Here is a 9,661-nt window from a genome sequence, read left to right on the forward strand (position 1 = left end):
GATGGACCTCCTTCAAAGTCATGCTAATTACCTTTTGTTCCTGGAAGAACTCCAACTTGTCAAAAAGGACATGAAATTGTATGAAAGATCCTTGGGTCCTGATCCTGTTCATCTCAGATCCGCCTAAGGCTTCATACAGGGGAAGCTTAGGTCATAAGGACTGAGATCCCAGTCCTAAACTGGAACACCCTACAATGACATTGGACTATAACCTATGAACTATTTCTGAAATAACTCTTTGCAACTACAAAGATCACCATCTCTGCTATGAATCTGAATCTTAAGAACTGAACTCATGTCTGTATGTATATTGATCTTTTAACCATACTCTCTCTCTTTTGTTTGTAATAAATTTTAGTTTAGTTAATAAGAATTGGCTGTATGCGTGTATTTGGGTAAGATCCGGAATAGTCAATAACCTGGGAGGTAATGTGTCCGATCCTTTGGGATTGGTAGAACCTTTTCTTTTATATGATGAAATAAGATTTTCAGAAATCTTCATCATATCTGACATGGGTACCTGGATGGAGGCCTGAGGCTGGATCACTTTAAGGAAACTGTGTTGTTTGAACTTCTGAGTAACCAGTAAGGTATAAAAGAAGCTGTTTTATGCTGGCTTGGTAAATCTAAGTATTGGAATATCCACCAGCTTTTTGGGGATTGTCTGTCTCATTCTTTGCAGTTCACCCTACTTGAGTGATCACAGCTGGCTCCCACTGGGACCCTGGTCACAGGTTGCAAACCACATTTCATCTGTGTTTGAGCATCAGTGTTTTTGCAAGCATTGATACAAGCTCTGGTGTGGGCAAAGCCTTACATTATGAAAACTTCTAGATAGTTCAACTTCTCAACAGGACCCAGAGGAGATCAAATGGATATTTCACAAAAGTCCACATTTGTCTGCTTCTTCTATCTAATCCTACTAAGTACTGTTTACTTGAAATAGTTTTCTCATAAAAAAAAGACAACATTTCCAATGTGAATGCTGTTTCAGTTATGTGAAATCACTTGCTAAAAAATTAATTACTGTCTCAAAATATTATTCCATTTTTATGTATTACACAGTTGACCTTATCTTAGATTTTTGTTTGTGTAAACTGCTTACATTACTATCTTTCATATTAATATATGGAAAATGATTAATTATATGGTCAAGGAAACCAGGAGAACTCAAATCAACTGTGCCCTGAAGGCACGAAATGTCATCAGGTTATATATTGCCATAAATATTTCTAGTATATTCAGCAGTTTCCAACTGTGCCTGTTGCAATGTGACCTACAGTATTTGGTAAGCAGGTGTACACTGTCATTACTGTGGTGAAATCTGAACATATTAGTGCCACACAAATGGTTTTATCTTTTAATATGATTTGCTGTCTCAGAAAATATGTCCCTGTTTTTCAGGCGTTTAAAAGTAAATTTGGCCCTAGAAATTAGCTGCTGCTGTTGTTCACTAACACCTACGCAGACATCTTGTTTTAGATTAAATGCTCCCAGTTGATTTTACACATACATCTCAAATAAGCAATTAAAATAGCTACAATGTGTTAATGGGGCTCTGCCGTTCTCTATGGTTTTATGCTAGATGCACAGCTTTCATTTTGGAGCTGCAGGTGTAGTCCAGAAAAAAAATTAAGGAGAGGGGTACTTAGAAGAAAACATGTGGAAGTCACCTATGGTCCTGACACAATCTTAAATTAAGACCATTTCATATAAAAGGGGGAAATGTGTTTGTATTTAGAACTATTTATTCCTAAATAAAAATGTTCTTCCGGTTTATAGGGAGAAATGAATGATATACAGCTGCTTACTCAAAAGTGGGATCACTAGACAGATGTCGTATTTTTCTAAGATATGTCTTAAGGTGAAAGTCTCATTGCAAACATTAGTATAAAATGTGGATGTGAGACACTCCCCTGGAGGAATCAACAAATTCATTTTGGCACCTTGTGATAGACACATCTCTATTTACATATGTTTTGTGCTATATATAAAAAGAAACTGTACCCATGTTCCTCAGATAAGTACTCTGAAAGTCTCAAAAGACAAGAAGTTTCCCTCAGCAAGAATAGACGAGGAAATATTGTATGTAAAATCAATTTGAGATCACCTTTTAAAAATTTCAGACATTTTTTAAAATGAAGCACAATTTGTGAACAGAACATGGAAAACAAAAAGATAAGGCATCCTACAATCAGAAAGCAGGATCCTAGCCACTGGGAACAGTAAACATAAGTGGGAGAATAAGTGCAGAGTAGGAATTGCTTATTTGAATGTAATATGATATTTTTTAAAAACTCTGGGATAATCCTTCATGAAACAATTTTTAGGGAGCTATTGTTTATGCTGGAAGAGTAGTCACAATTGTGCTTTATATAATGTACTCAGAGTCAGGAGAGTGTGTAAATTCAGATTAGAAAATAAAAGTGAGAGTTTTCCATGTTTAGCAGTGAGGGAAAAAAAGCATTTTGAATCAATCCCACACATTTTAATCCAGTCCCAGATGGAAGGCTAACTATTGGTTGAATGCTGACCATGTGTTGAGCTGTAGAGATCTGAAAACCCCTCCCAAGCCAGATCTGCATTGCAGTCAGTGAAGGAACAAGATTTATTTCCTCTACCCTCTTCACATGCACAGATATGTAGACAATCAGGAAATTCAGTTGCAGATCGCCCCGAGTAATACACTATAGCCTGTAATGTTTAGTATTTACCTAATAATACAATTATTTCTTATTAATGTCTTCCAAGCTGTTAATCATTTATGGGGAATTAATAATAATCTAAAATATTACGGCTTATTCATAAAATAAAATATTACTCTGAACACTTTGATTTAAGGAGCAGAAAATGTCTTACCTGAATTGCCGTAAAGCTCATATCCTGGGTTTGTTTTCGCGTTTGGTAATATTACTTCTGTGAATTTCTCTTTCCCATTCATGGATCATTTGCTTGATATCTTAGGATCTTTTCTTTCCTGTGGAGAGGACACCCACATTAGTTAGATCTGTGTCAAAAAATCTTATATTTATTCTTTGCCTCTTTCCATATTGTGATGATTTTTTTTATATATATATTTGAGCAGGGCTGGATCTAAGTGCATTCATTAGTATTACCTTCAACACGTTAGCCTGCATCTTAACAGGGTTTTCAATAGTGGTAAGCTAACTCAATTGAGCTAACAAGATTGAAAAAAATTACCTTTTTCTCCTGACAAAACACACCCAATCTCTTTATCCTTGTTCAGGCTACCGGCCTGGTCTATACCACAGAGTTACGTTGCCATAAGGCAGCTTATGTTGACTTAACTCTGTAAGTGTCTACACTAAAATGTAGTTCCCACCGATGTAAATTGACCACTTCACTGACTTTAATAACTCCACCTCCGCAAGAGGCATAGCACTTAGGTCAATGCAGTTAGGTTGACACAGTGTCAGTGTAGACACTACATTGCTTACATTGACTGTTGCTGCATTGCAGAAGCCATCCCACAATTCCCCACACTGACAATTAAATTGGTGCAAGCACTCCTGGTTAGCTCACATGCCAGCAACACCAGAAGCGTAGTGTGGACATGCAAAAGCAATGTAATTACTGTGGTGGCTGTACATCGACATAAGTTAGGTTGATTTAATTTTGTACTGTAGCCTTGTCCTAAGATTTAAAGGTGATGTGTTAGCTGACATTAACACATTTGAAAAGCATACACAAAGCACACTGCCTCAAGCTTTGCCCATTAACGTTAAGCTGGTCAAGTTTGTTGACCACCAACCATCAACCTCAGCCTGGACCAGTCCACACAAGAGATCCACTTCCTGGACACTACTGTGCTAATAAGCAATGGTCACATAAACACCACCCTATACCGGAAACCTACTGACCACTATGCCTACCTACATGCCTCCAGCTTTCATCCAGACCACGCCACACGATCCATCGTCTACAGCCAAGCTCTTCGATACAACCGCATTTGCTCCAACCGCTCAGACTGAGACAAACACCTACAAGATCTCTATCAAGTATTCTTACAACAATACCCACCTGCTGAAGTGAAGGAACAGATTGACAGAGCGAGACGAGTACCCAGAAGTCACCTACTACAAGACAGGCCAAATAAAGAAAATAACAGAACGCCACTAGCCATCACCTTCAGCCCCCAACTAAAACCTCTCCAACGCATCATCAAGGATCTACAATCTATCCTGAAGGACGACCCATCACTCTCACAGATCTTGGGAGACAGGCCAGTCCTTGCTTACAGACAACCCCCCAACCTGAAGCAAATACTCACCTGCAACCACACACCACACAACAGAACCACTAACCCAGGAACCTATCCTTGCAACAAAGCCCGTTGCCAACTGTGCCCACATATCTATTCAGGGGGACACCATCATAGGGCCTAATCACATCAGCCACACTCTCAGAAGCTCGTTCACCTGCACATCTACCAATGTGATATATGCCATCATGTGCCAGCAATGCCCCTCTGCCATGTACATTGATCAAACTGGACAGTCTCTACGTAAAAGAATAAATGGACACAAATCAGATGTCAAGAATTATAACGTTCAAAAACCAGTCGGAGAACACTTCAATCTCTTTGGTCACTCGATTACAGACCTAAAAGTGGCAATTCTGCAACAAAAAACCTTCAAAAACAGACTCTAACAAGAGACTGCTGAATTGGAATTAATTTGCAAACTGGATACAATTAACTTAGGCTTGAATAAAGACTGGGAGTGGATGGGTCATTACACAAAGTAAAATTATTTCCCCATGTTTATTCCCCTCCCCCCACACTGTTCCTCAGATGTTCCTGTCAACTGCTGGAAATGGCCCACCTTGATTATCATTAAAAAAGTTTTTTTCCCCCCCAGCTCTCCCGCTGGTAATAGCTCACCTTACCTGATCACTCTTGTTACAGTATGTATGGTAACACCCATTGTTTCATGTTCTCTATGTATATAAATCTCCCCACTGTATTTTCCACTGAATGCATCTGATGAAGTGAGCTGTAGCTCACGAAAGCTTATGCTCAAATAAATTTGTTAGTCTCTAAGGTGCCACAAGTACTCCTTTTCTTTTTGTGATACAGACTAACATGGCTGCTACTTTTAAAGTCTAGGGTAATTCAACCAGTTTAGCATTTTTAAACACATACACTGCTTTGCCTACATTAGATTTTTCAAATGTGTTTGCTAACACATTCTAACATTATCTCTTTAAATCCTAGCCTGGGAAATGGGTTAACTGGTAATATTAGGTCCTTTATTCTCTGAGCCAGCCTATCCTGTGATCCAGGCACTGGAATGCAACTTTGTTCACATTCACACATTACGCTGACACCTCAGGAAGCTGCCTTTGCCTGATTTTTGGAGGTCTTATTCATTATTTGGTAAGTCTGAATAGGCCTTGGAAAAACATGCCTGGTAAGCAATTTCCCCCTCATTTTTTGTCAGAGGGGCTCTCTTTTATTCAAGAAAACCATTTGTTCAATAATACAATTTAAAAAGAGAAAAATGCCATCAAAACAGTCTGAAAGGAAAAAAGGGAATAAGATTGAGCTAAAACCACAAAACCTAAACCATAAATATGTTCAGATTTGATTAGTATTTAGCATGTTAAAGAGATTTGAATTGTCTACAAAATTGTATCCAACTCACAGTAATCCAAGATGTAGATTATTTTTCCATATGGTAAAGGCTAATTGCAGAGTGTGTGTGCACGTAAAATCTTTACAAAATATAAACACTTTTATACAGTATGCTGCTTATAGAAAAAATCTCTCTCCTGACCCTGAATGAAAACCAAATATACAGCATCTCCAAGGGAAAAAATGCTGTTTAAAAGTGCTTTTAGTTGAGCTACCTGCTGACTATTTAATATTCTTTTTTCACTGTTATAGCCCATGAGAGTCACAGCAACCAGATGTGCCTCTTTGGGGGACAGAAGTCATACAATGTAAGTCTAAGACAACAGACAGACTAGAGCAGTCATAATTTCAGGGGGAAAAGGTGTTCGGAGTTATTTGTTGGGTTCCTTTTGTTATTGTGTGCATGTATATACATTATATACACAGAGAGAGAGACTTTTTAATAGAATAGATAAAAACCAAACAATGTTTAAAACAATAAATTTATAGCTTGTTCAGATTTTTCATCCTGACACCTATTGTCATTTTGGCTTTAAACATTTTAACATTAATTGAGTGAAGTGAATGTTTGCAGTCTACACTGGATAAAAATGAATATAACTATGACTAACAGAATTTAAATACATTTACATACTGTGTATGTTCCTGTGTTTGCTCAGTAAAAGTTGGGTAATTAAATCAAATATAGAGGTCAGAATGATGGGTCCTAAATAAAGAAATTTCAGATTATATATAATAGTTCAAGCTTCTGCAGTAGCATCCATATTTAAATATACAATATTCTTATAAATCCAGGGAAAGTACTATACACTGAGCAGCCTACTGCCTTGCAAACTCATCTTGACTTTCGTGAACCATACAGCACTTTTTAAACCACATGCTTTTTAAAAGTACAAACTACTGTCCATCAGCTTTGTCATTGTGAAGGGGAGCCTGAATATCTGCAAAAGCAGCTGGAAAAAAAGGAGACATCTTAGTTGCCTCCACTGGTAGCTGCTGCTACCTAATATGACACATTATAGGGAAAGAGGAAAGTAGAGCCACCAGCAGAATGGATAAAAATAACTACATTACATTTCCATGTAAACAACGTTGTGTGATCACAAATGGAAAGGGATATGTCCAGGAGATATGATTAATCAGTTTGAGAATCCCTGGGGCATGCTATCTAGCTAACAAAAATGCTATAAACTCCTGTAACTCACTGGCAAAATTAGTAAATTATATTCTGTAGTTCCTTAGTTATTCAGAATGGTCCCATTATCATTTTTTGTTTATACCATTATATCCCAGTTTTACAAGAGGAAGATTGTCCTGAATCTCTGTTATTTCATCTATGCTGATACTTAGTCCTACATCCAGTTCTGGTAAACTAATGTGAACCTGTGTAATGTGAAATCGTCAGCCACATTGCCCTGCACTTTATGTAGTCCTTGACCAATGCAAAGTGAGTGTAAATGTGTTGTAAAATGCTACCATTCTAAGTTAGTAGCATTTTACTACAACTTTACATTTGTGCAAAGGACTTCATGAAGTTCGTGGTGACTGTGAATTAGGACTATTGAACTCAAACTTGATCTGCCTGTGGATTGGTAACAAGATCAAATCAGCGGAAAACAGAGTTCCAATACTACTGAACATTATTTGAAACAATTTACGCTCCTAAAATTATTGTGATAACTGCAGGTGATACATGCAAATTAAACCTACTTTCTTGGGACTGAGATTTTTACAATAATGTCTGAAAACGTCATTACACAAAAAGATGATTATAGAAAAAAAATCTTTAAAGGAACTAATAGGAAGATTACCCTGTCTACTATGTTTTGTGTTAATGAACAGAATATTTCTATATAACTGTTTATTCGTGTTTAATATTTTGTTAAACCAAATGTATTGATATTATATGAACCACATTAGTCCCTGAGAAACCATCACCTTTCTCCCACATTGTCATAGATGGATCAGAGTTTATTATTTTACCTTTACGTTCTCTCCTTATGAGTATTATTACTCCTTTCCAATAAAGTATTCACTGTATATTACACTGTTATCAATTGTATTTTATTCACTGCATGACTGCAAAGTTAAATTCCACAGATATAGCCTAAGTCAGAGTACTACTGTTTCCAGTCTTAAGTTTAAATATAAATAAAAAGAGTACATCTTGAGACCTCAATAACTTCTTGGCTTTTGCAGTTGAAGGAATACTAAAGAGTCGAACCATGTCACTCTTTGACTGCTGTAAGGCAATCCTAGCAAAAACCAATAGCAGACTTTTTGCTATTTTTTTTAGTTTAAAAAAAGTTTTGGTCAACACTTGCTACAATGATCATTAATTAGCTCTGTTGCCCATAGTACCTAATTCTGTAGGAAACAGAGCATGAGTAAAACAAAAGCCAAATTTAGGAGAACTATTTTATTTTAAACAAAGCTAGTTAAATGCAGAGAAGTTTGTTTAAATATCAGATATTAAGGGCCAGCTTTGGATTTTTGGTAATGGCCATTAAGAAGCCATCTCCCCACTAACTGAGAATAGCCAGAGCACAATAGCAATCTGATCACATCCTCTCCCATCTCCAGTACACTCCATACACCAGGTCCAAGGATATACCATCTCTGCCCCAACTTGGTGGAATGCTTGGTTGATGAAATCTAGTAATTTTCTAACCCCTTTCCATTAACTGGAGTGAACTAGAGCATCTGGCCTGAATCTAAAAGAGTAGCAATCTTCTGAGTACTATAGATTTAAGATACTCGATCTATAGAAAGAAGAGTCATTAGATACTGTGCTGGAGACTATGGAGACCTTTTCCCCCAAACTTTGTTTGTATAACTATAACAATCACAATGTGTTTATCAAAAAGAAAGTTTAAATACAAAACAATAGTTAAATACAATCTTGGAATAATAGTAGCTAACACACTTGTAGCTATTTTCCTCTACATTTCTGCTTATTTACTCATAACTTTCTGTATACTGTTTCTGCTCAAATTGTATAGAGCCTTCCCCCACCTGCACCCCCTTCAGTAAAACCACACCTATTGACTTACTCCACCCAATAAACTGGTCTTGTGACCATACATAGGAGGAAGAAAGGCAAGCCTACAAAGGGCTAAATACTGATTTGTTCTACCTATTATTTTGGCTAAAAGGTGTATTTGAGTTAGTGTATCCTCCTGAAATGGCTATTACTACAATCAAAGAGGACAAAGATATTCAAGACTATGTAAGAAGAAAGGAAGAAGACTTTTACAGGTTGAATAGTTTTGGGGGCTTTTATGCTTATTCTAGTGTCCCTCTCCAGAGAGAGAGAAAGAATTGCCTACCTATAGTTATAATTATTCAGTTTGTGTCCTTCTTCTATGCTATATGTAACAAACAACTTTGAGTACTTCCCAGTCCCATTTACTCGGTTACTTGACAGTTTGTTAGTCCACTTCTTCTAGTTCCCTACATATGTGTGTGATAACAAAATCAGGAGAAACCAGGCCTAATTAGTGATAAGCTTGCTTGTTACAATACTGCAGCTAAAACTTTCAGAGGTGACTGCAGATTGAAACTATTACCTTTATTTTTAGTGCTCAACTTGGGACACCTTAACATGACCTGACTTTGAAAGTGTAGGTGCTCAATAATTCCTGCAAGTGAAAGCTGTTTACAGTATATCCAGTTGAATATACAAAAACTAAGGCATGCAAAATCACTCCTGAAAAATCTTGACCACATTTTTGCACAATTTAGTGCTAATCTAAGATTACTTTTGCAGACTTCTGAAAAATTACTATTTTGAGACAGGAGGCAAGGCTTTTCCAATATTGATATGTCTCATGATTTTATCATGACTGTAGTGATTTTGTGGTATTTTTAATGTCTCATGAAAACATGCTGAATAGTGCCAATGCATCAATTTCCCCTTATTCAAATAGGCCACCAACTACTATCAATGGAGCTGAAGCTACCAAGCTGGCCACTGTTTCCCTACAGTTCCTCTGCATATGGTAG

Source organism: Eretmochelys imbricata, chromosome 11 (assembly GCF_965152235.1).
Source record: "Eretmochelys imbricata isolate rEreImb1 chromosome 11, rEreImb1.hap1, whole genome shotgun sequence".
Lineage (NCBI taxonomy): Eukaryota > Metazoa > Chordata > Testudines > Cheloniidae > Eretmochelys > Eretmochelys imbricata.